The sequence below is a fragment of the Lithobates pipiens genome, unplaced genomic scaffold (assembly GCF_037356315.1).
Source record: "Lithobates pipiens isolate NorthernLeopardFrog02 unplaced genomic scaffold, aLitPip1_a1.2 Scaffold_19, whole genome shotgun sequence".
In the NCBI taxonomy this organism is placed as follows: Eukaryota; Metazoa; Chordata; class Amphibia; order Anura; family Ranidae; genus Lithobates; species Lithobates pipiens.
This window is the reverse complement of record NW_027507764.1, coordinates 339,296,710-339,317,464: the sequence shown is the minus strand read 5'-3', so window position 1 is coordinate 339,317,464 and position 20,755 is coordinate 339,296,710. Positions and strand designations below refer to the sequence as shown.

At 38.8% G+C, this 20,755-nt stretch overlaps 1 protein-coding gene and 1 pseudogene across 1 annotated transcript in view; one reads left to right on the top strand and one right to left on the bottom strand.

Moving 5' to 3' along the window:
* Positions 1-5,653: 5,653 nt before the first annotated feature.
* Positions 5,654-20,755, top strand: part of IRF4 (interferon regulatory factor 4) — a 39,229-nt gene continuing 24,127 nt past the window's right edge. Inside the window, exon 1 of the mRNA XM_077492107.1 lies at positions 5,654-5,731. The gene's annotated coding sequence lies outside the window, so the exon portion shown is untranslated. The remainder of the gene's footprint in view (positions 5,732-20,755) is intronic.
* On the bottom strand, positions 14,519-15,760 carry LOC143998065 (stAR-related lipid transfer protein 3 pseudogene; annotated as a pseudogene).

Below are 20,755 nucleotides of genomic sequence, written 5' to 3'. Positions count from 1 at the left end.
AACATTCCCATATCAGTATCTTCTGCTATCAGGCTTTCTTTATGCATTAGATCATTCATAATTATGGCCCATGCGGATAATGGTGGTCTTTTTTCAGTGTCTGGATTTTATGGTATGGGCCACTACCAGACAGTATTGCATTTTATTGTATACCTGGAAGATGGAATGCCAGAAATGTTGGATTTTTGTGCAGTTCCAGCAGATGTGGAGATAGCTCCCTCAATTTTGTTGGCATCCCCAGCAGATATTGAAAGACAATAGGAACATCTTTTGCAAGATGGTTGGGCATCAGTACAAGATACAGTTTTACAATTGTCAATAATGAATTGATAGGGATAAGAAGTGTGTTAGAGTGTATGCCTTAGGCTAGTCCTCCTCTGATAACTGCCTTACCAAAGCCCATTCCAAGGGTTGTCTTTATCTATAGGTCATCTCTCTCAATATAGCATATAACTCCAATATTGCCTTAAAGACTGCTGCTGAGCAGATGCACGTGTGTTAAAACTTCATCTAGTGCCGATTCAAGGTCCCATCTTTTGATATAGACCTGATTTTGTCAGAAAGCTTCTTAGTCCTCTAGCATCCCTTCATGGTTAATTGAGATTGGGATTCAATTTGGGGCTTCAGTTGATTAGAATCTGGTAGGAGAATATTGCAGACTTGCATTTTTGTGATATTGTCTGGATGATAGATGACTTGCCAGGTGGTAACTCTGCATTGTGATGAATAGGGTGAATGGGCCAGGTCTTGAGGATAATTTTGAGGATTCCAATCTGACATCCCTTGATTGTAGGAGAGAAATAGTCAATAGAGGAAAGGTATCAGTCAGGGGACTGTGTTCTGGGTCTAACCATGGGAGAGATGTGAGTGGGAGAGAGGAGAGATCTCTTTCCAATATTACTCCCATCTTGTCAAACTCAGAATGGAGCCAGTCTAAAGCCAACCATAAAAGGATCGAATCTCAGCTGATTCAGCAGGGACCGGCTGAGATTCGATCCATATATTGGCAGGCTGATTGTACCTAAGTCAATCCATTGGCTGACTTGGGTACAAACCAGCATGTTGGATTTTTAGCTTGTGATTCTTGCCAGTGACAGTAATCATTGTGCACTGAAAGAACACAATAGCTCCACAGGAGGAATTTCCTTATCAACACTGACTGTATGGATGGGGGAATTGAGCGATTTTCTCTCTTTTTCTTTGCAGGAAATCTATGGCCTGCTTAAGATCCTAGCTAAAAGTAACACTTTGTTGTATAGTGCAAAATCTGGAAGTCCTATACCTCCTTGGGTTTTAGGTTTGGTGAGTGTTTTAATCCCTATTGTTGGGGAGCTGCTGTCCATAATTAACTCTCTTTTTTCACTTTTAATAGTTTTATCTACATAGGTCAGGGTCCATATGCTCCTGTTACCAGTTTCCTAAGGTCAGGGGACTGGTAAATTATTCAGTAATCCCACTCCCATATTAGTCACAGTACCTCCAGAAGCTCAGTGAATGCATGGATGTTGTTTTCTGAAAAGTGTATTATTTGAGAGAAGAGGCATTAGAGGAGTATTCTGGGGAAATAATTACATCACACTGCTACACGGAGATTGACACATTTATCTCAGTCATCAATCAGTAGTTGTAATAGTGTAACTGTGTGACAATGTGACACAACCTGCAGGTCACTGTCCCACCACTGCAAGTGCAATTTAAAAACCCTGCTTACTGAATCTTTGGTGTGGAATGGATGGTAACACATGTAATGGTCATATTAAACACATTATATATACACTGCACTGCAACTGCACTGTATGAAGAACACAGAGATGTGAATGTATTGGGTTACATACAGTCGAAAACATAAACATTACCGTAAATGGCTCTTTATGAAGGCCTAGTAGTAATAGAAGGTTAAACATTATTTGAAAGATTCAATTGTATGCATGTAACTGCTCCTCAGATGGGTCTACAGTTTATTTGCCCATTAATCTTGAACAGCAGATGATTTTCCATGATTGGTACTGATAATTGCTAAAAATGACTTTTTCAGTATGAAACCAACTACTATTTAATTCACACCTGCAAAGTAACTAAACAGATGTGTTTTTACAAAAAGGAGAAAGAAAAAAAATTTCTGTGGTATTGAACTCAGCTGCAGAAAAGCAGATTCCCCGACTGTTCCACGGGCAGCTGTATGGTCACGAGCTGTCTGTGTTATGATCACTAAATATGTGTTTTTTTTTCATATGTCAGAAAATAGAATATAAAAGTTTTCTGCACCTTAGAGATAAGCAAAAAAAATAAAAACTGTGCATTCTCACAGCTTCTCTGGGAGTCACCTGTAATGCGGAGCTAACCTGCCAATCTTCTGCTGCTCTCAATAGACAAACAAACTAAATATCTAGAATTTTAGCTGATTCTTGCTGAATCCAATCTGGTGGCAATACCCAACTTAACAAATTTAGACTGAAATATCAAAAAAGCTATGTGAAAAAGTGTTGGACGAACAGTGACTGAATCCAATCAGGGTGCTGTCTATCTGAATACAATAGCCATCAGGGGAGATGTCTACGACTAAGCCCTAGCTGGGTGAAATGCCTTAGTCTAGTCAATCTTTAGGGGGGGAGTTTTATTGTTGAGCAGGACTATACCAGCCCACCCAACCACCAAGGCAGGCTATAGACATAATAATGGAATAATAATAATCATAATGACCACTATGTCATCTAACACTAGACTTATTTATCCTACCCTGAAAATATTATATACTTAGAGAAATCGAATGCATCAGCAACATGTCCTTTAAGATATATTGTCTTATACAAAACCTAGATGGAAACCCTAAAGAGACAAAGGTCAGAGTCTGTCAAGTAATTTCATAGAAAACATGTCCAAACATCATAAAAAACATGTCCATGTACCTAAAAGGCAGACATAGAAACAGAAAATAAGTACCTGTAGGTAGAAAGAAGGGCATGACATGGTATCTGATCTTAGACTCTTTGCTTTGCCCTCACATGTGGTGAGATGATGAGGGAGCACAATAAGTAAAATTGAGACTTTTCAGTATGTTTTCCCTTCTTCTTTTTATAAGTATCATGACAGGAAGGTTACACTACTACATTCCGTGAACAAAAAAGTGCTGTGACCCTAATAGCTGTGCTGTCTGCAAAGAAGTATGAATCATAAAATGTCTGGACAGACTTACAAACCCTTTGGTTTGTAAGGTTTTTCACAAATACAGTATGTATTTAGCTGTTTTTCCTACAGTTGAGCAGTAATTTGTTTTAATGTATTGCAAAATTGTATTAAGGAAAATCCTAATGATTTTTTTTAAGTATTAGAGTTCTTTGAATAAAATACGTATTTTCTTTATAAATGTTGAAAGCCTGTTATTGACATGAGGTGCACATGTAACTTATAGTAAGAATTACAGTTTGTTAGGTTAGTGTGACAATTATTTACACTGCAGCAACACCACATGGCTGATTCAGTGTATTACTTCCATTATGTATACTGTACGTGAACATGACAGCATTACATGAACATGGGCTGATAATTTTGCAAATAAAGTTTTGATTCTGAATTGGTTGTATAAAGTGTATTGTAATGCCCTGTACACACGGCCGGACATTCTGACGACAAAATCTGACAGATTTTTTTTGACGGATTTTGGCCTAAACTTGTCTTGCATACACATGGTCGCACAAAGTTGTCAGAAAATCCGATCGTTCAGAACGAGATGACGTACACCACGTACCACGGGACTATAAAGAGGCCAATAGCCAGTAGCTTTCGTCTCATAATTTATTCGGAGCATGCGTGGCACTTTGTGCGTTGGAATTGTATACACACGATTGGTATTTAAGAGATTGGATTTTGTTGTCGGAAAATTTTAGATCCAGATCTCAAACTGTGTGTGGAAAAAGTCAGATGGAGCCCACACAGGATTGGAATTTCTGACAACACAGTCCGATTGTACATTTTTCGTCGGAAAGTCTGACCGTGTGTACAGGGCATAATAGCTTTTATCATTGTCATGTTTATGTGAGTGGCAATAAACACAAAGGATATTTATTTTTGCATATTTCTTATATTACTTCATTCTATAGCAGCCACCCAATGGAAAAGGTTTGAATTTATTTTTAATGATATTCATTGGCTCATGGCAAGCAAATAGGAATGGGTTAGAAATGACTTTATTCATTAGTCACACTATCATTAGAGACTTAAAGCTGATGTACGATTAATTGCTAAAGGTTACACATAAAAAAACTTAAAACATAAATGCATAAAAACACAAATTCATTATTCAGGCTTTTTCATAAAAAAAAACCATAAAAGCATTATTAGGACTTTTCAGGAGTATATAGAAAGAAAAAAGATGGTTTGCAAGGTGGAATAATGCATAGAAACCAATCATAAATTGTATCACTAATTTAAGTCTGGTAAACATAAATTTGGCTGCTATAGATCACTGGACTGTGTAACGTCACTGTTCCTTTTTGCGTTGCCTTTTTTGCTGCTTGTTAGTGTTTGAGAATTAATGTAGTACATATTTTCTCTTTTTTTTTTGTTTTGGCTATTATTCATTTGAAAAATGTCCATTGTTTATTACAAACTGACCATTAGATGCAAAATGATTCATTGCTATATTCCAATAATATGGTGATATAGTAACACCACATGTAAAAGACAGCAAAGCAGAAGTGCATTATCCTACGGTAACAGGCTCTTGTTCTTATAAAAAGTTTCAGAAATGCTGAAGTGTAGTACATATAACAAGGTAAACCTACTACAGGGTAACATCCTCCATTGGAGTTATAAACCTTTCCATTAGCAAAGATTGTAGATCTTAACTCCTATACAAGGATGTAACGTAACATTATGCATAATCATATTAATAACCAGACCACATTTGACATTATTACCCATAAAAAACTATGTAATAAAAGCAAAACGGGCTATCGCGGTAATATTTAAAGTGTTATCCCTAATTACATTAAATACAGAAACCCTTTAAAGATATTTTGAAGCTTTGTTATTTCAAATTTGCAGTACATTCTCTGATAAATAATTGCTAAGAACAATCATATGAGAAGTTAATATAATATATATGTATTGATTATTGTAATTGTAAATGTAATCTGTGCATTATTTGTGGATATTCGTTTTTTTTTTTCAATGAGTTCTGCATGTATAACTTCTTTACTCTATGTATAAAATACAAATTACTTTTCTGATAAGTGTATCGTTCGTACTATTGCTTTGCAGTATCTTTGTCTAACAACATAATGTAATTACTGTAATCACCTTTATTTCCCTTAAACAGCAGATCTGTAACTGAGTACTGTACTAACTACTTTATAGTCACCCTGTATTTAATACACAATTGAATGTATTTTTAAGGTAGGTGTTGAAGAAGCAAAGCACTTGATGATTGAGAGAACTTTCCTGAACCTGGTGTTACAGTAAATGTCATTAGTAGCATAGTAGAGGGTTTGGGGTTTCCCACATTATAAAGCTTTCTGTATGGTCTGTATAACATAGAGAAGCACTGAAGAGTTTGAGACCTTACAGACATGCATCTCTCCGCCACTCTGTCTCCTCCTACTAGTATATAGTCAACGCCCATCTATAAGCTAACACATAAAGAAAAAGGTAAGTTCCCCTTTTTTTGCCGTAGTGGTTAATATTTTAGGTTTCCGTAAAGTGATCGCTCACTCTCAACTCTCACGGAGGAGAGGTAAGACATACACCCTCTCTTCCTCTCTCGGCATATCTTATTTAACTTTTGAACTCATTACTTCCTCTTCTGCCTTGTCTACTAGTTGTTCTTAAAAGAAAAAAAAAAAGCTAACAGCAGAGTATTTGCAAAATTTACCTTTTTATATCTTCTAAGACAGTAGCTTGCAAAATGATTAATTGTTTAGTACCATACCATTTAATAATTTTAAAATCCTTTAAGAATTATGGTACAAACATTAACAATTATGTATTAATTAAAATTAATATTACATTCTGTTGCATTTGCAGAGTCAAATTCATACTTTTGCTTCCTAGATAAGACAATTGGTAGGCTTTATTATTAATTATCTTGATTACTATACAGTATAGAGCTCTATTCTTCATGATATAATTCAATGTTTTGCTGTGGATGAGACAGAGCACTTAATCGTTGTAATCTGGCAGGGTCTTGTACTTGCATTGATGAACGATATCACATGTATTAGACATGAAAGCCTACCAATGATCTTCAGAGATTCATAGTGAAAGTTCCTAACCACTCTAAGATTTCACCAGGATGCTACTGTGTATAATTTTCAGTCTTCTATACAGAATATAATTGACTGTTTCTGCCAATATACAGCTTCAGCAACTATTCATGATATAATGATGACCCAGTAGCTCTCGGTTAGTAACTGACTGTTGCCCATGAGAAAATTTCTGTGCTACATTGTAAAAAGTTGGCCATATACCAGTAGAATTTTATTGGAAAATGTTTATTTTCATAAAGTTTTTCACTTTTCTAATGGATAATGGGGTCAAAAGGATGACGTTTTTGACTGTAGTGATTAGAAGATTCAAATAAATGTTTTTTTTTTTTAATTAATTAAATTCTAATTGTGAATGCCATTCCATATCAGTAGCAGGTCTGTCTGACATTTTGATGTTTTTGTTTATACATTATTTGACTAAATGAGGGCAAGAATTTTTTTTTTATGAGCATTTGAATAAAAAACTATTTGTGTATGGCCAGCTAAATTCATGTTAATTTTAAACCAAAACTATGTTTGCAGTTACAGATTTAGGGGTAAAACTAAACTGGAATATCTGTTAGTGGGTATGGCCCTTTCCTTTGAATAATTGCTTTTTTTGTCTATTGTTGACTTACTAGTATGATAAGAACTGCACAAATGGAAGTTAGGTTTTTACTGATATCCTGTATATGGCATGACTTGCTCAGGATTTCATTATTCTTCTGAAGGCACTACCAGATTAAAAAAAAAAACTTGCAATATTTTGCTTTAAGTACGATTACAACTAGAATTAATGTAAGAAAGCTCAGAATGTGAGTGTCCATGCAACATTACCTTTGGACCATGTTGTATAAGTAGTGCAAATATATGTTCTAAATGTTAATTTGCTAAATTGATCAAGTAATTACATTGAGAGATTATATTGAGATTATTGCTCACTGAGAACAGTATAGAAATATATGGTATATAAACTTAAAGAGTCTATTTTGTGCATGATAAAAGACATAAGGTAAGTTGTAATATACCCTACATATTAGGCTCAACTCATTAAGCTTTAACATAAGGTTAAAAATCTTTGTTAGCCACGTGACAGAAATTTTCAAATGTCATTGAAATCGCATGAAAATAGCTTTTTTTACAATAAGCACTTGTATCCCGTTGTGTTAACTTTGTGAATTGGGCCTATTTTATTTAGTATTAGATGTTTATTGTAGGGAACAAAATGTATCATATTATGTTTTTCACTCTCCTCTTTCACAATCTCAGTTTAAGAGACTGAAACACCCAAAAGTGATATGTTATAGTGGGAGCTTGGTAGGCAGAATCAGCCATTGGCTTCTTACATTGTTTGAAGAAAGTTCTTTACCACAAGTAAGCATGTTGGGGAGTAGCTACAGTAGACAAATTACTATAGAAGGAGCCACTAATGAACTTCATATTCTTCATTTTAAATTATGTTCCAGTGAAGAAATGTTTGCCACCTTAAGTATTACACACTTTTTTAAATTTTGCAATTCACAAGATTAATAATCTGGAAAAAAAGGCTAGCCAATAATGGTCTTCATTAACTTTAGGTTAAGTACTTTATTTAGGAGACCAGGTGTGATATTAAGGATAAGTAACCAATACAGCTATCCTTTTCTGTTAGTGCTTGGTTGTGTAACTAAATATAATTACCAACCCAATATCTATATGTGCCATTAATACCATTTGACAGTCCTACTGCACCCTAGGTTCAGTGATGGGACCAGAGTTGGTCTAATTCAGCTTTTCACTCAGTAGACACATTGGTATTGATTTACTAGATGAACAGATACTGTTTAGCTAGCTAAGTGCATGTTCAATTTGCAAAAAGTCAGTTTACTTGGCAAAGTAAGGGCTCATTCACACCATTTGTATTGAGCTGCACCATTTGTATCGAGCTGCCCAATGCAGTTCCAATGCACATGCTATTCTCCTAGAGTAATATGAGTTCAGTTAGTTCATACCACTGCACTGCAGTGATGTGCACTAAAAAAAGTAAGACATGCATCAGTACACGGCATTCCACCCACTGCAATGAATAAGAATGAAGGAAATGTCACTTTATGGCATTTCATCAAAGTTAAAATAAGTCAACAGTGCAATGCATCATTTATAACACATTGGCACAGCTCCCTTCACAGCACACACCAGCAGCCACTATATAATGTGACCTCTGGTGTAAACAGGTCTATGAAAAGCATTACCCTCACTATAGTTTTTAAATCCTTGAGGTATCCTTCAGGGGGTCAAGTTGCTTCCATTCTGATTCATTGCTGCATTTTTTTTGTCTGCATTTGTAGCTGTAGCTCCACCCCAGGCTAAAGCCCAGTTTATAGGTTGCTGGCTAGTGTATGAATGACAGTGGCATCATTCATAACACCACAAGCCACTACACAAGCCGGCAGGTAATACTTTTGTGCACCAGATCACACACCTGCCTGCCAAGTGTTGGCTTTGATTGACAATATTTGTTTGCAGAGCGCCATCATTCACTACACAAGACAGAAGCTACTGCTTTATTCCCTCTTCACACATAGCAAAAGGGTGGGTGTGGATTCAGTAGTCTTTTCATGGTGTAAAAGGCAGGGAAGAGGAGGCACAGAGCTTCAGATTAGATGGCAACAATGCAGATGTTTTGCCACGCTTCTCTGTGTGTGCTTTTACCACCCCCTCATTTGTGTTGATCAGGGCCGTCTTTAATTTTGATTGAGCCCTGGGTAAACATTTTCTTGGGGCCCCCCCTCCATTCTGAGACATACAAAAAATAGCAGGTAGACTCAAAATCAGTTTACTGCAGCAGATCACGCAGTGATTGCAATTGTTTGCCAGAGGTTACAGCCTATCCTTACTGCTCGCTGGCTGGTTGCTAGAGGTTACAACACATAATTTCTGCTTGCCGATTGGTTGCTAAAGGTTAATGCACATCATTACCACTTACTGATTGGCTGCTAGAGATTAAAGCAGATCACTACTGTTCGCTGATTGGTTGCTACAGGCTGATACACATCATTACCTCTCACTGAGCAGTGGAGCAATCCTAAATAATTGAGCAAGTAAAGGGACACATTAATACACATACTACAGGAGAGTGTCAGAGAGTGCAGACATACTACAGGAGAGGTTCAGAGACTGCAGACATACTACAGGAGACAATCAGTGGCTGCGGACATACTACAGGAGACAATAAGAGACTGCGGACATACTGCAGGAGACAATAAGAGACTGCGGACATACTGCAGGAGACAATCAGAGACTGCGGACATACTGCAGGAGACAATCAGAGACTGCGGACATACTGCAGGGGACAATCAGAGACTGCGGACATACTGCAGGAGACAATCAAAGACTGCGGACATACTGCAGGAGACAATCAAAGACTGCGGACATACTGCAGGAGACAATCAGAGACTGCGTACATGCTACAGGTGATGGTCAGAGAACTTTTAGCAACGCACAGCTTGACAGTTGAATAACACAGTTCAGGGTTTAAGCAGTCAGGCATTTTATGGGTGCAAGGACATACCTGGGCAGCCAAACACACTACATACATTTAGAGGTATGTGGGCGGGGCTTCCATTCTCTGATCTCACTACAACAGCCGGGAGCTCCACTGATGCTTTGTAGGGGGGCCCGTTACCCGTGAATTGGGGCCCCAATGAAGGTTTTGCAGAGTGCACAGAGGACAGGGGAGGCTGTATTCCCACGCTAACCAGCTGAGAGGGGCGGGGCCGGGAGCTCCACTGACGCTCTGACCCCTCCCCCGTGCAGCCTGTATGCTCGGAACAGAGCGGCTGTAGTGAGAGCCAGTGATTGGAGTGGGAGCATCAGTGGAGCTCCCGGCCCCGCCCCCTCTATACTTGCTGGGGAATACAGAGGTCTGGGGGCGGGGCCGGGAGCTCCACTGACGCTCCCCTTCCGATCACTGGCTCTCACTACAGCCGCTTTGTTCTGAGCATACAGGCTGCACGGGGGCGGGGTCAGAGCGTCAGTGGAGCTCCCGGCCCCGCCCCCTCTCAGCTGGCTAGCATGGGAATACAGCCTCCCGTCCCGTGTCCTCTGCGCACTCTGCAAAACCTTCATTGGGGCCCCAATTCGCGGGTAGCAGTGCGGGCCCCCCTACAAACATTGGGCCCAGGGCAGGTGCCCCGTTTGCCCTGCGCTAAAGACGGCCCTGGTGTTGATCAGTAACATAACAGGTTTACACATACTTTTGCAATCCAGATGTGTTTCTGCAAGCTAATTTTTTATGCATTCTGGTGGATTTTTATTATGTGTTTTTAGTGTGCTTTCAATTTGTTCCAGTGTGTTTCTTCACCTTTTGTTTTCTGGGCTGTTTTTTTGCTTTAATAAGCTCCACTGTGTTTTTGATGCATTCTTTATGCATTTTGCCACGTTCAGATGTGTCCCATGCAGAACAAAGTGCAGCATGTTCTACTTTTGTTAACTGCACTGTAACACACTGCACTGGTGTAAACTATGCCATTGGAATCTATGTTAACTGCTGTCTATGCTCTTTTGAATAAAAATGCACTGGACTGCATGTGGTGTAAACCGACCATCAAGTGTAAATTTATCTCTTTGCTAGCAGCGTGGTCAGACTGTCGTGGGGAAATGGAGGAGTGTAAGTTGAACATGTTAGCTTAGTAACTAAAGCATAGATCAGAACAAGCTTCATGTACTAAATCCTCTGGTGGATTCCACACAGATATAAAAAATAATAGGGATACTTCTTCTTTAACCACTTACTGACCGGCTGCCGCAGTTTTACTATGGCAGAATGGCACGGCTGGGTGAAACAACGTTATGTAACATCTCTTCGCCCTGTGGCCACTAGGGGCGCGTGCACGCACTGCTCTCCCATGGAGCTGATGTGAGTGTCTGGCAGTTGTGATCGCCGCCGGTCTCCCACGATCACTCGTGGCACACAGAGAACAGGGATCTGTGTGTGTAAACACACAGTTTCCGGTTTTCTGAGGGGAGAAGAGACTGATCGTCTGCTCATACAGAGTATGAACGATCTGTCATCTCCCCTACACAGTCCCCTCTCCCCTTCAGTTAGAACACACACTAGGGAACACAGTTAACCCCTTGATCATGCCTAGTGTTAACCCCTTCCCTGCCAGTGACATTTTTACAGGGATCAGTGCATTTTTATAGCACTGTTCTCTGTATAAATGCCAATGATCCCAAAAATGTGTCAAAAGTGTCCGATGTGTCCGCCATAATGTCGCACTCCCGATAAAAATATTAATGATAGTATAAAGTATACATTTTTTTTATAATAGACGCTATAACTTTTGCGCAAACCAATCAATATACACTTATTGCAATTTTTTTTTTACCAAAAATATGTAGAAGAATACATAACGGCCTAAACTGAGGAAAAAAATAGTTTTTTTATATATTTTTGGGGGATATTTGTTATAGCAAAAAGTAAAAAATATTGTGTTTTTTCAAAATTGTTACTCTTTGTTTATAGCACAAAAAAAAATAAAAAATGTAGAATGTGAACAAATACCGCCAAAAGAAAGCTCTATTTGTGGGAAAAAAAAGGACTTCAATTTTGTTTGGGTGCAACGTCACACGGCCACGCAATTGTCAGTTAAATTCAACGTAGTGCCAATCGCAAAAAGTGCTCTGGTCAGGAAAAGGGGGAAAATCTTCTGGGGCTGAAGTGGTTAACCAAATGTCCTCAATAGTTTTCATGTAGCTGATATTTTGACTGTATTAGCCTTCCTAAATGCTTACATGCTCAGTCCAGCTATGTATGCTAACCACAACGTATTTTGCTGGCTCTTATAGACATTTTTTACTTCTATAGGACTGTAATCATACACAACCTGTGGACCCAGGCATCAGTCTAAACAGTTTCTATTTGCTCAATTTCTGTAGTAACTGCATTTTCTTTAAAATTTTGAACTGCTAAAAGTTTTTTGGGTAGTTGTTTACCTGCACTATTTGGTGTCAGCCAAAGATAAAAACGTAATTCAAATAATAGCACCTCCAACGTTTTTCTTTATAAATAAACAAGACCGAGTATATGCACCATTGACTCCATTGCAGCCTCAGTGGTGTGTGAAATACGGCTGTACAGATAAACAAAATACAATACTGGAGAAATCTCTAAATCTCCTGACAATTGAAGAAACAGTTTTCATTACCACTAGTAAAGGTGTGTATGCATGCCAATATAACACACAGCTTTGTACTTAACTTTGTACTTTTAAAGCTTTTACACACTACAACTTACTATAACTAGAACATAGAGTGATGTAGATGATCATCTTGTAAAACAACCCATTCAGTTTAAAATAGAAATGAAAGGCAAAACATTTTTGTATAGCTATATAAAAAAAAAATTTTTTATAAATACCTTTTTTTTTATAAGTGATCACATTCTCTCTGCTCTCAGCTGCATAGGGAGCAGGGGGGAGGAAAAGCAGCAGTACACCGAGCTTCACAGTGAATGGCTGTGCAGAGGGGGTGTGTCAGGATAAGTCTCAGAATTCATTTAATTTTTATCAAGATTCTTTTTCAAAAAGATAGATATGAAACAGTATTTGTTAGAAAAGAAACAAACACATCCAATATGCATCTTATTTAAAAAAAAAAAAACATGACATTGATCAGCAAAGTTTTCAATAATGGCAGATTTCACATAAGGGAATGATTTGCATAAAATCCTTAACCACTTGCGAGTGGCTAATGTAACACAGGCTCTAATAACCTTCTTATGACCTAAAATATTAGATGTAGAGCATGGTGGAAGCCTTAGTTCAACAATACAACACAAGAAGGTTGGCATCAAACATGAATGAATCAATCAGCAGATTTGTTTTCATTAGAGATCATAGGTTTATTTCACACGCCATCAACACAAGGATAAGTACAGGAATCTTTATTTTAGCCATATGACTGGAAATAACTGTCACTTAAAAAAATAAAAATAAATATCATTATCTTGGTGTGTTGGCTTTATGAATTGAGCCTAGTGAATTCAGAATCAAGTGAACCATGAACAACTATACTGCCTGTACTACCTATTATGCCACTAAAGTGGACCCCAAAAACCAAGAGGGTTTGCTTAATGCTAGCCCAGGAGGTCCATAGTTGAGATTCTATGCTGCTATCATCTATCTCCTCATCTTTACAAGACATGTTCCCATTTTTCTGACAGAGCTCATATTGTGAGACAAGACAGGGAAATAACAGACTTTGTAAACAGCATTCACTATGCCTATATGGGCTTTTGATGTACTGTTTGTGCCGCATAGCATCTGGTCAAATTTGACTAGTAGCCATTGTTTTCTGCATACAGTAATCGACAATTGACATAGGCACGTTCACTTTGTTACAGCATTCTGCGTGCCTATAAATTCTGCAAAGCAGAAAGTAAAATTTAACATTTCCTTTTGGCACAGCAGACTTTACAGATACATGAAGGAGTAACACGCAGGAAATAAGAGATTGTTGTTTACATCTGAGTGGTAGGCACTGACTGGTTTTCACATTAAAAAACTAAAAATAAAGAGTGATCAATAACTCCTGTGCTTCTAGCAAAATATAATGTTAAGACATGTTTATGTTAAAGCTTGGGTATCTGTGTTTTTTGGAAAAGGAGGCGTTAAAAAAAGACGTGAATAAATGGATACCTTCTCCCCAATGTTCAGTATCCACTCTAGTTACTTATCCAAAGTGTCCACCTCCTCAAACAGCTGAAAGATGGTTATAAATGTATTGTGAGCATAGTCACTTGTAAACTGGACCTCTGCAAACCATTAAAAAGTCTTCTGAAAGGTTAAACCTCCATGCCCAGCATGGTGTAAACATCATTCTCAAATCAAGCAGGAACCCCTGTCAGTCAGGGAACACAAAATTCTATTTGATTACTGGCTCAGTTCACCTGTGTATGGAGGTCTTTTCCAAGAATACAGTGACCAACATTTCAGGAATGGGTGCATCAACCATCAACACCCCAACTACACAAATTCAATATGGTACATCAAAAATTCCTCAAAGGTGCCTTCATGGACATTGGAAACCAAACTCTTTATTCTAGTGGTCACATGCACTGCAAAGACCAGCATAAGATTTCAGAAGACACAGGGGATACTTTAGTATACTGGATAGGACAGTCCTTCATATTGTTAATTAAAACAAAAGATTAGCGTGCAAATAGCAGCTGCTGTCAATGCTTCATCAAGCAGATGGGAGGCAGTGCAGATTCGATCTACTTTTTGGAAGGGATCCTATACTGGCCCGCTGTAAACTTTCTTGACTCTCTTGCACAAATGGCTGCAGAACTCAAACATGGTAGCAGCCAAGCTTTGGTTAATGAGGTAGCGAGGTAGCTGACCCTTCAAATCAGTGTTGAGGATCCAGATAAAAGTGCAGATGGATGGGTTCTGGGAGCTCTTTAGAAAAGCAAAGCCACCTGGTCCATTCTCTCCCCTAACATATTTTGTAAGTTGAGGCCTGGAAGGATGAGTTCTTCCAGTGCCCGCTGATATGTACCAATCTTTTCTTCTTGTAATGCATCGTATGTTCACAAAATCCCCAGGGGACACCACCCCACCTGCTGTTCCTGTATGTTATCATCTACACTCTGGAGGATCTGACACACAGCCACAGTCCTGTTCCACAAGACCATCTTCTCAGGTTGTAATATAACCTCTTGGTATACAACTTCTGCAGGACACTGAATTAAAGCCCTTAAAATGGTTGTAAACCCTTTTTAAAAAATCCTGAAAAAAAAAAATCCTGCAAGACAAAGACATAATGAGCTAGTATGCATAGCATACTAGCTCATTATGAATAACTTACCTGAGAATGAAGCCCCCGAAGTGGTCTTCCGTCTTCCTCTTCGCTGCTGCCATGGATCCCGGAGCGACTTCCGGGTCTCGCGGCTCCGGCGCTGTGATTCACCGGAGCCGCAATGACGTCACTCCCGCACATGCACACGGGAGCGGACGCTCGCGGCATATCGTCGCGATCTGCGGCCTGCCCCAGTGCGCCTGCGCGCCGCTGTCTACAGCGCATGCGCCGTAGACAGCGGTGGCTGTCTTCGGGCAAATATCTCCTAAACCTTATAGGTTTAGGAGATATTTCTTGGACCTACAGGTAAGCCTTAATCTAGGCTTACCTGTAGGTCAAAGTTGGTTTTAAGGGTTTACATCCACTTTAAGAGTCTTTCCATGAAAAGGGATGTCAAGTGTACACACAAGGTCTCCGACTTCATTGCTCTTTTCATACTTCCAATTGACTTCCTGAGTGAGTATCTGCTCAACAATTTCCATGGCCTCTTTGCCCTTCCTCACATATTCCCGTTCTTGGGCAGTAACTGCCTTCCTCCCCACAGCTTCATCATAATCATCATCAAATGCATTGTCTGACCCTCCAAAGGACTATAGTGGGAAATAAAACTGTCCATCAGAGAATGCCCCCTGGGTACTGAAGATGAGAGCGAAGAGCAGCAGTCTAAGCAGCCACATACCTTCTCTCCTGCTCAGCCTCTTGTGTAAGAATCTTGAAATCCAGGAACCATGGCTCCAGGCAGGCTAAAACCTAAGACATAATGGACAACTACCCAAATGCCCACTTAGAGAGAAGCTGTGACATTATGACCACCAGTGGCATAGACGAAACACAGCATAACCCATGAGGAGGACAGAAAACCGGAACACTGCTAGAAGAAATATGTCAAATAATGAGGTGCTGAACTTGTAGTAGATCATTTAATTTTCCAGGTTCTTCTCAATCCCATTATTAGCATTGAGCTCAATGATCCACAAAAGAGGGATGAAGAGAAGGTCAAATGTGCCAAAAAGGCAGAATGTCTGACGAACATCAGAAATGACTCTGCATTGTTCTGGGAGGGTAGAAAAAACTGAGGCGACAGACTTTGGCTTAGTGATGAATTGATGGAGGCAATAGCTGGAAGACTTCGTTCCAGATGAGACTGAAGAAGATCACCTGGGTTTTTAGTCATAATGGAAAGTGGAGGGAAATGTCAAGATAAGAAAAAAGGGGTCTTCAATCCTATACTATCACTGTCTCCGCCACTCTCACCACAACAACCCGTATGTAGGGGAGGTGGAAGCAGCTCCTGGGTCACATGACATGTAGGCCTGTCCTCTGGGCTGTACCCAGAAGTGTCAAGACAAGTTTCATCATTGGAGGAGCGCACACTGAGTTCCCAGCATAGCTAGAGAACTTACCATGGTGTGTTCTCCTACTTAGTTTGGTCAGTTTTTCATAGGAAAACAGAGGAACTGATATGAACACTGGGGACTCCACATAAAGGAAGCAATACAAAGAGAAGAGGACATGGTACAACAGACATATTAGGAACATGAAGTGTTGGGGTAACAAACTCTGATGTACGTCGGCAGAATGGCACGGGCAGGCATATTGGCATACAGGTATGTCCAATCTTTAATGCCGCCCTGCCATCGCGAGCGCACAGCCGGCGGCATGCACGCGTGCTGGTCGGGACCCCCGTGAGTCCGGTCGCGGGTCCCGTGGACTCGATCGCTGCGGGCATACTCGCGATCGTCTCACGGGGCGGCTGAACGAGAAAATGCCGTTGTAAACAGCATTTCTCCATTCTGCCTAGCAACTAGTGACGCTGATCTCTGCTCCATGTGATTGGAGCAGAGATCAGTGTTCACTAAATGAAAGCCCAGCCCCCCACAGTTAGTAACACACCCCTAGGAACACTTAACCCCTACACTGCCACCCACTGGTTAACCCCTTCACTGCCAGTGTCATTTACACAGGAATAACTGCATTTATATAGCAGTGATTGCTGTATGAATGACAATGGTCCCAAAAATGTGTCAAAAATGTCCAATGTGTCCGCCATAATGTCACAGTCACAATAAAAATCGCTGATCGCTGCCATTACTAGTAAAAATTTTTTTTATAAAAATGCCATAAAACTATCCCCTATTTTGTAAACGCTATAACTTTTGCGCAAACCAATCAATAATCGCTTATTGTGATTTTTTTTTACCAAAAATATGTAGAAGAATACGTATCGGCCTAAACTGAGGGAAAAATGTTTTTTTATATATTCTTGGGGCATATTTATTATAACAAAAAGTAAAAAATAATGCATTTTTTTTCAAAATTGTCGCTCTATTTTTGTTTACAGCGCAAAAAATTAAAAACGCAGGGGTGATCAAATATCACCAAAATAAAGCTCTATTTGTGGGAAAAAAAGGACGTCAATTTTGTTTCGGAGCCACGTCGCATGACCGTGCAATTGTCAGTTAAAGCGACGCAGTGCCGAATCGCAAAAAGTGGTCTGGTCTTTGACCAGCAAAATGATCCGGGGCTGAAGTGGTTAAAAAGCAATTCGGGGGAAACAAGTAAAATTAGTCAGTGAGCTACTAATGTTGTCCAGCAAACACTGCAGCTGTGATGAAATCAGAAAATTCACCCAGTGTACTACAATCTCACATCCATAGATGGTCATAGGAGGGCAAAAGGAGTCTAATTCTCAAGCCCTGTGTAACTTCATCACTCTCTCCCTTTCTCTTTCTCTCTCTCCCTGCTTCCTGCATCATCATTCTGTATAATACATAACAAGGGACCTCCAGTGTGTGTTCTAGCACCAATAGCAGCTGTGATCCAGCATCACCAGATTACACACATAAGAAATTACACACATAAGAAAGTGAAGTGCATACTTCAGCTAAAGCCAACAAATACATTGGTTGTACTTCACGCTTGGTATGAACAACAAAAATTGCCCTCCATGAGCTGAGGATGTTGTCTAAAGTACCTAGATTAAGTAATAAAAACACGCGTGTTTTTTTCTATATTCCACACACTCAGTAGTCACAATGATGGAAAAAAAAATGAATGTAGGGTTGTCACTGCTCCATGCTTGCCAACCCAGATCCAGAGAAGACCTGGAAGATGAGCTCTAGCCCTAGCTATGAGCTTTATCCAAGGCCTAAGCCAATCTTCTGCTCTACTGACAATAGATTTAATAATAAAAAAAAACATTAAAGATTTACTTTATTCTAGATTTTCAGATCCCTTAATTTAGGTACACTTTTTTTGCCATCGCAAAATTATTTGTATGCTTATTTTTTATATTCATAGTCATGTAAATCAGCACTGAGAGAAGCTGAGGTAGAATTGTCAGCTTCAGATTTGAGCTCTGTGTCCACCAACCCTACTTTTGATAGATTCTCTTGACTAAATCTTACACTCTCCAATCAATATACAGTGATTGGAGTAAGGAGCACACGCAGTTTGCAACATTACACTCTTTGCCCTACACAAGCACGGGTAGAAGCTATAAATATGCATGGAAAGGGCTTGGGGATTTTCATGAAGCTATTAATTATCTGCAAATATGCAGATAAATAGATTATACTAAACTGAATGAGGAGGACTCAAAGGAGTGGCAGTTAACAAATCCTGATTTTCAAAATGCTAGTAGCCATACCAAATATGAGTAAGCATATTCGCTAAACGCAAATTGACATATTTCTTTGTCATTAGGTGCAGTGAGGCTGGTGGGTTTCACTATTGCATAGCAAAGCCTGCTAACCGCATTAAACATTAATGAGGAGGCTGCTTAATGCCAAAGCGCCAAACCAGACATTAATAGTCTTTTAAAACGGATTTCCATTTTCAATATTTTTATAATGTAAGGCTATATATATCAGTCACATTTCTATTCATATTGTATGTGCAATGCTAAAGTAGAAAATATGCACAATTGTACAACCTGCATAAGTAGGTAGTCATTTTCTAAATACAAACAAATACACATACTGTATTCTTTTCATGGAACTCAAGAGTACATGATGAATTGCTTACACAGAATACCAACTGGAATTTGTTATTTTGTAGAGTGCTCACTTTAGAGAAGCCACTGGTATATTTCTATTATGCACTGAATGCAAAAATAATCAATAGCCGTTGGTTTATAAACCAAACTATACAGCAAGCAGAGACCATGGCTTCCCCCAACACCTCAATCTGTAGTAACAGTCATATACTGGCTTCAGATTCCAGTTACTGTTCTAGTAATATATGAAAAAGAATAGGTCACAAGTCTTTTTTTTTTTTAAATGACTCATGTCTTTGGGGCACAAGCCATGAAGTTTCACTAGACACAGGTTGATCTGTGCACAATACCCAAAATTTTGTTTAATCTTCAATTACAACAGGATCATTTGAAATGTTTAGGTTAGCTTTAAATCAGATGTTTTCTTGTGGGTTAAACCACGCGGTATTATACAATAATGTTTACTGGCTAATTATACTTATTTCCTGATGTTAAAATTGTTTTAAATATTCAGGAACTATTCTTGTTAAAGAGACATATTGGCCTTCCTTTGTGCACATCGCAGCATGTGTTATAGAGAAACAACATATACAAGAGCGGATTTTATTTTATTATATATTAAGAGAGGATTAATACAGATTCAACTAAACAAAATTGCAAAAAGCAACAGTTTTTGAAAGTTTTATCCAGTCACCTCCAACAATGAAATAGATAAAAGCTTTACTCTTTTATTTACTACAAATATGCTAAAAGACATATAAAGGGCAGTACTTGTCATGTACCTGCGAACAAATGTGTGCTATAACAATACTACACAACCCATCCTTAATATAATATTCATGAAGATGGGTTTGCAAACAATTGTTTACAGGTACAAGGTTTGAGATACAATGGCTTTTAAATGTCTTTTCGCATATTTGTAGTAAATTAAATTGTTAGAAATTCTGTACATAGCCCTACAGAATGGACAGACAGTGCACAGTCCACATGGGTTTCTCTGCTTAAATGCAGACAGGAAACAGGAAACTTCATTATACAGATAAAAGACATGGAGTTTGACCATAGATACAGCTAAATACATATAAACACTGCCATCTTTTTAGCTAATGTAGTTGTTGCACAACATACAAATGCACATTGTATTCCAAGAGAAATTATATATCTTTTACCAATTTCATTGTTGGTGGTGATTGCATAAACTGTTGCATGATTATAATTGAAGGTACCAGCTTCTGTCAATACAATTATAAGTTCTTTATTTTATGAAATTTTTCTACTCAATTGCATGAGAAACATCTCAAAACAGTCTCTATAAGCAAGCTTTTAAAGCTGAACTCTAGGAATAAAGCCACTTTGTAAAATGTGCCATATTACTATGGGTTAAATCCAACTAAATGGATGTCACTTCTTGGACTTATCTCTTTATTTTACAAAGTGTATTTTTACTACATACAGGGAACATAGTTATCACTATACTTATGGCATTGAGGCGCTGGACCTTCTGGTCTCAATTACTGCAGCAGAAGTTTTGAATGTAGTTGCTGTGCCTGCCCCTCCCCTTCTCCTGCCCAATCACAGAGCACTTTGTATTTTGTGAACTCATTAAAAAAAAATACAAAGGCGGCTGTGAATGAAAAGTGGAGGGGAGGGGAGGGGTGGGCAGAGCTGCTGCTGT